Source organism: Aythya marila (genome assembly GCF_965140915.1).
Source record: "Aythya marila genome assembly, chromosome: 5".
NCBI lineage: Eukaryota > Metazoa > Chordata > Aves > Anseriformes > Anatidae > Aythya > Aythya marila.
The window spans coordinates 45,133,464-45,140,305 of record NC_139046.1 but is presented as its reverse complement, the minus strand read 5'-3'; positions in this window follow the sequence as shown (position 1 = coordinate 45,140,305).

The following is a 6,842-nucleotide window of genomic DNA, read 5'->3' as shown; positions in this document are numbered from 1 at the left end:
ACATTTGCATAGTACCTGCAATCTTAAAACACTGTTGAAATGGAGAACTTTGTGCAGTCATAGCCAGCTACACTGTCATTCCAGAACATCTGATGCTCTGCAAGCTACTAGTCATTTATTTTTTTCATGACTCTGGTTGCACATTGGAAGAAATTATTTTCTGCTGGTATTAAGATGACCTTGCTCTATAAGGCTGTGCAGAGATGTTTCCATGGCATGCAAAAGTTTCCTATTAGAAATGTGTAGGACCTAAAGCAACATGCTCTTGTAATCTATTTAGTATGACTCCTGGACAGACAATAGTAGGAAAGTCATTCAAAACTTTTATTTTTGTTCTCAAGAGTAACTAATTGCACAAATCAGTGCCTACCCTTGTTCTTTCAAGTATCAGAGGAATGATTATAAGAAGGTTCAATAAATCAAACATGGAAGTGTTGCCACCAAGTGGTACAAGCTGTGTTAGGCAGTGCCTCTTAATTTATAGATCACAGTGATGAATCTGAGATGCTCTGATGTATTTATAAAAAGACTATAAAAGTTATCTTTTCCTTTTGTGATGCCTTTTATTTCCCACAATGTTAAACAGTCATACCAGCACCCATCTCCACATAGTCATGTGGAGAGTGCCTCTTCCTGCTTCTTGTGGCGCTTCAGGCACTGGGGAGGCAAATATGAAAGGTCCCCAGGGTGTCCACGACAGTTCAGGCTGCCCCGATACAGTCCTCTGTCTCATCGGGATGCGGTGTATCCCTCCCTCTTAACCTCAAGTGTGAGCAGTCCCAGAGGGGACTGTGCCCCCAGGCTCTGGAGACTGGCCAGGCAATGCCCCAGTCTGCTCCTGTCATTTCCAACACAGTCCCTCCTGAGTGACTTTGACACCTCTGAAATAATTTCCGTGTTTATGTGTTTTTTTTTAATGGCACTTATGTACGCACTAAGGTGTTTTGTTTTTAAGCCAATTTATGAAGTACACTGTACTTTAGCCACGTTTTTCTTTGGTGTGCAGGAACTGAATAATGCCTTTTGCCTGCTGTTTAGAAAACTCAGATGTAAAACAAACAAACAAACAAACAAAACAAAACAAAACAAAAAACAACAAAGGAAGCATTTTGTGGAGACGAGACCCTTGAGAGGAGCCTCTCCCATGAGGACTGGGCTCCCAAGAGCTGCTCAGGTAAAAGGACCTGAGGGCAATGCAGAGGGATTGCCAGGGTCTGAGGTACTTCTGACCTAGCCAGGGTTTGTGTGGGTGTAACTGTCATGAATTTAATGACATATTTCATTTTTATAGTAGTCAACTGTAAGCAGGCAAAACCTTTCTTGTGCACTCTCTCACACGTGCATGCATAAGCACATGAAGTCCCACCTCTGGGCTTGCACATTGAAATCATCCACACCTGGAGCAGTGCAGGAGGTCTCCAGGTTTTCCCTTTGGTCACCAGAAAGGTGCTGGTTCTGGTGGTCCAGCATGCTTGGAGAACTGAAAATCATGGTGACCCTCGTACACTGGGCACGGCATGGTGCTGTCTCAGCCACATCAATAAACTGAATGGCAATACGAACCCAATAAAAAAAAAAATAGGTTAAAAAGATGCTTTCTATAATTGACATATTTTCTCAGCAGACTACACTTCTCAGCTTTCTTTCAACAACCTGTCCTTTTCTCTCTATCTTTGGATAATTGCCTTTTGTTTCTTAGAGTGAAAGCTTGAAGTACTCTCATTTTATTTATTTTATTTTATTTTTTTTAATGTTGTCAGTGTTGCCACCATTATCTTCAGACCAAGAAAATGATATCAGAAGGCAGAAGCAGTCACCAAGCTCCTTTTATCCCAGGTTTAGTTAAGTACAAATCACAGCAGAGGAGTTAAATTAATGCAGCTGATCATCTGAAAGGAACCACTAGAAGACAAATGGTAAATGTGTGTGTTAGTGAAACCTGATGGGAGAGAAGGTCTCCAAAATCTTTCTGCATAACTTCCAAAGCTTTTACAAGTGCAACTGTGAATACATTTCAATTTTATTTTTTTCCACATTATAATGAGAAAGAAAATAAGTATAAAGGGGGATGTTAACCTAAACAACACATTGTCACCCTGAAGGAAAATATTGCAATTAGGATATCAGATCTACTTAAAATATGTCTTATTAGGAGCAGAGCAACTTGCCTGAAATGGCTTATGTTTCAGTCTATTATACAGAGTATATTTAACTTGACCATTTATGAATAGCTAATACTTTCCTAATATGATGACTACTTTTTAGACATTGCATTTGCATATGACTCATCCATTCTTTTTTATTATTATTATTACTAGTGGCCTTTAAAGAATAATTAACACAGATAAATCAAATGAACAATTTAATACAATGAATTCACAAGCAGACGAAGTAATTATTTTGGACATTATTATAGCAAATTGAGGTTCTCTTTATTTTACCAGTGGGGTTTTGCATGTGGAAGAGGCCAAATTTTTATGACAGCTGTCTGTTTGTACACAACTATACAACTATATCTGTTGTGTATCTGTATATCTGTGGTACCTGCATTTGTAAGCAGAATATGCACTTTTTTTTTTCCTTCTCTATTAAATTATTTCTCATGCTGAAGAGATTTAAACATAAATAGAAAATACCATAAATTCATGTTAAAATGAAACACAAATTTAGAGAACTACAGAACTACAAGGAGTCACTGGAGAACTTTCTGTGACTTCAACTAAAACTGTATCCATTGACAAAGAACAGTTTAAAGGAAACAATAAAATCTTGGCAACTGCTTAGAACCACCTTGTTTTTATTCAGACTTTACAAGGGCCAGGAAGCTTTCTAGTTGTTACCCATATTTGCTTATGGGCAAATGCCTTCAGTGAAGGTGTTAAATCAGTGAAGTGAATACTGTGCTATATCTCTGATTAAAAAAAAAAAAAAAAAAAGAAAAACAAAAAGAAAAAAGCAAGCAATACCGAACACAGAAAATACAAACAAACAAACAAACAAACAAAAACCTAAGTAATCTTGGTTAAGCAGAGTATGTGTATTCTGTTGAGTGAAATGGAAAAATGGTGGACCAAACTTTATAGGGCTGTTTTGGCATGAGAACAAATCTGGAGGCAATTGACCCAAATTAAGAAACCTTATCCCTGAAAGTGTTCACATTGGATGGGGCTTTGAGCAACCTGGTCTGGTGGAAGGAGTCCTGCCCAGGGCAAGGGGGTTGCACTAGAATGTCTTTAAAAGTCCCTTTCAACGCAAACCATTCTGTGATTCATTCTATGATTAAAATGCCTATGAGCAATAGGCAACTCACTAGCATCAAAGACTTGGTTATTTCTCAAGCAGCAGGTGCCTAGGTGTATTGCATGCCAAGATCTTTGTATCCAAATAAACTTCCTGCTCCTGACAGTCCCTGGAGGCAGGACACTTTGGGGGTATTGGATTCAACACCACTGACTTTGGGATTTTTCAGATGCAACATTTGCTCTATTTATGAAGAAAAGAACCAGAACAACACAACAGTTGATAAGAAAACTAAAACTGCAATTTACTGTAGCCTTTCAGTAGAGATTGAATGTCTAATTTTGACATTACAAAAACTATAAATAGAGCATCCAAAGCAGAAAAGTACAGAAAGGAAGAGGAAACCTCTAATAAATTATAGATCTTAAAAGGATCCAAGTAGAGGGAGGAAAAAAAATATTGCAAACAACAGGAAAATTTAAAAGAAATTTATACTGAATATTATAAATCCACATGAGAAAAATTACTTTTTTTTTTTTTTTTTTTTTTTTTTCCTTTCTCTCAGTGTGGAAGGACACAAAGGTTTTGGTACATCATGCTTATGTGGGGAAAAGGTTGAGACTGAGAATAGTCCATGACTGCTTTTGCTGTATTGTGATTAACAAATCATGCTGTTAAAATTGTATTAAATGGGACTCCTGCCTTCTTGCTGCCACAGTTTTCAGAGCAATTGCTTCTCATTCAGCTTGTCCAAAGGCTTGTCCACTGAGACCCAGGCACTAAACTAAATGAAAACTATTATTTAAGTTAATACAGCAGCCTTGTTCCAAATACCTACTGCTGTGAAACATGGACAAAGTAGGGACTCCGGGTCCAATTCTGTGTGAAGAAACCCAGATGAAATAGACTCCAGCATGATTTTGTTTACAGAGAGTTGTTATGGAAATCCAGCTTTCCTACATGTGATACCAGGGAAGGCAAATACTCCCCTCCATGCACCCTGAGCGAGCAAAGTCTTTGGGCTGTGACTTGCTGGAGATCCCTGCAGAGAGCTCCCCAGCAGTCTTGCCTGCCCAGATAGTTCTCTGAAGGCAGATGCTGCTTTGAGCAGGACACATGGCTTTGCACATGTACTGTGAGATAAAGCACTGTGCCCAGCAGTTTTGCTGGTGGTCTGCAAGCCTAAGAACAGGACCCAAATTTGAATGGGTAGCATGAAGATGAAATTGTGTTTTCTAACCTCCAGCCCAGTGCTTCAAAACTCTCCTGCTTCACTTTCTAACCACATTCCCCTAGTAAACATGAAGAAAAAAAAAAAAAAAGACATACCATATAAATTCACATGCACACAGAGCAAAGGATCATGCAGTTTTTACTGTCAAATTTGAAGATGAATTAGTCTTTGAGATACTGTCTGTTTAAGGATTATGTTGTTAATAACCTAAATTTGACACACATTTTTTTCCCCCTCGGTCACTACCTGCAAAGCCTCTCTGAAAATTATCTCTTATGAAGCTGTGTCATTAATGGCTTCCTGCGAGGTTTCTTTTGGAAGCAGCAGAAAGGTAAATAAAAACGTATTAATATAGCATTTTGGGTTTGTAGGCAAAATATGCAAATATCTTACTGACAAAGCCTTAGTAGCATTAAAGGCTTTCAGATCCTATCCTCAGAGGCTCTGCTTGTGGAATCAGAAGCCTTTAGGCAACCTTTAACTTAGTTTATGTGTAATACACGCGTGCGCGCACACACACACTCCATCTCTCTCTCTTCCTAATGTCCTCTTGGAACAATTCCCTCTGGTGCAGTTTTCAGCTTCACAGTTCATGAATTTTATTTTCAATCAATAAATAAACCTATTATCAAGTTTTGTATTCTCATCATATATCGTCATTTCTCATAAACCATTTCATTGTATGGGTCAGCTTCACTGAGCACATGCCACTCACCTTTATTTTTCAGCAAAGAGCTGTACAGTATATAGATGGGATGTGCATGAAGATGTAATCAGATTTCACTTCTAACTAATATTTGTGAATAAGCCTGTTTATTATTACTATTATTATTAACCTGTTTTGAGACAATAATCAGCATTTTGATATTTGTGGAGTTCTTGTCTGTAACAGATTCTTATAGTATGGAGCAGAAATTGCCTTGCAGGCCCCCAAAGCAACCCATATCATCAAATAAAATTTTATTTCTGATGTATAACATTATACAATTTACCAGGCATTTTAGACAAAGAAAAGCTCCTTTCAAGGTTCCCAAGTTCCCACAGTGGCAAATTATAAATGGAATCGGTCTGAGAGCTGGTGACCTACCATGATGAAACCCTCCTAATTGCCCATGCAGATTTCTTTTGGAAGTATTAGTTTGGGCACTTCTTGAAGAGGCAGGCTGTCTTCATGGTGATCAAGTCCTTGGATATTTACTGATTTGTGCCTTGAATTTTATCTGTCAGTTCAGACAGAGTATTAAATGCTGCTATCATATACAGTTATAAAATGACAGTATTACAAGGTCAACAGACAAATAATATTTCAAAATGAAGCTTCCAAGTTGCCCACTTTTCTGACCTCTGACAGTGTATAACCTTGTGTAAAGTGAAAAAAAAAAAAAAAAAAAAAAAAATGAGTCTATTAATGACCAGAAAGGGTAGAAGCAAGCATAGGGAAAAAGAAGTTGAAAGTAAATGTTCCTAGTTAAGCAAAATCTTATGAGCACAAGGAAATCCAGAAGTACTTTGAGCTAATCTTGATAATATTTCAAATAGTTAATCTCCACTACTGCTATGGGATAATCAGAGTGATACTACTGCTCCTCCTCCTACAGTATGCTATCAATACTAATGATTCTAACACAACTTCTACGGCTAACAGTAGCAGTCTCATTACTAAGTAGCGTCGCTACACAGTTTTACCTAATTAGAAGCAACTGTTTTCTTACATTTACATATCACTCTCTCCACCATTTTCTTTCTTTTGAACCTGGCCAAAACAACATGGGAGGTCTTAAGATGAAGCATGAATCTCTCAAAGAAGGAATATGGGATTTCACACTTTTCCGTGGACTCCAGGGAGTTACTTTTCCATTTGCATTAGTGGCTCAGTAACACATCCTCAGTGAGGAAGGAAGGCTTGTGTGCATAATCTAACTGAGGGTCTAGGGTGTTATAGTTACTTCATTTAATTTGAAAAAAAATCTCTTGCCTGTATTTTAAAATGAATTTAACTAAATGTACTAAACGTATAGCTTGGTGACTAAGTCTATGCCTCATTGTACCACCGCAAAGACAGAATGGTGTATGTGTGAGACAATGCACACCTCAGCACCACACTGTTAAAGCAGTGGAAGAATTTTTGAGCTCTGCACTCTTTTTCTTGAGCCTATTATTGTGACATTAGTCAAGTTAGAGTTTGTGGGGATTGGGCAAATTGTTTTCATGGGATACTTTCTGGTTATATGAATTTAAGTATCCTAAGCATCTCAATTTCAATTTAGGTGGCCACAAACATCTTTAGTAATTCTGTGTTGTGCCCACACACACCAGAATCAGTGTACCCATAACACAACCAGCCAGAAATGATTTCTTGGAGGGACAG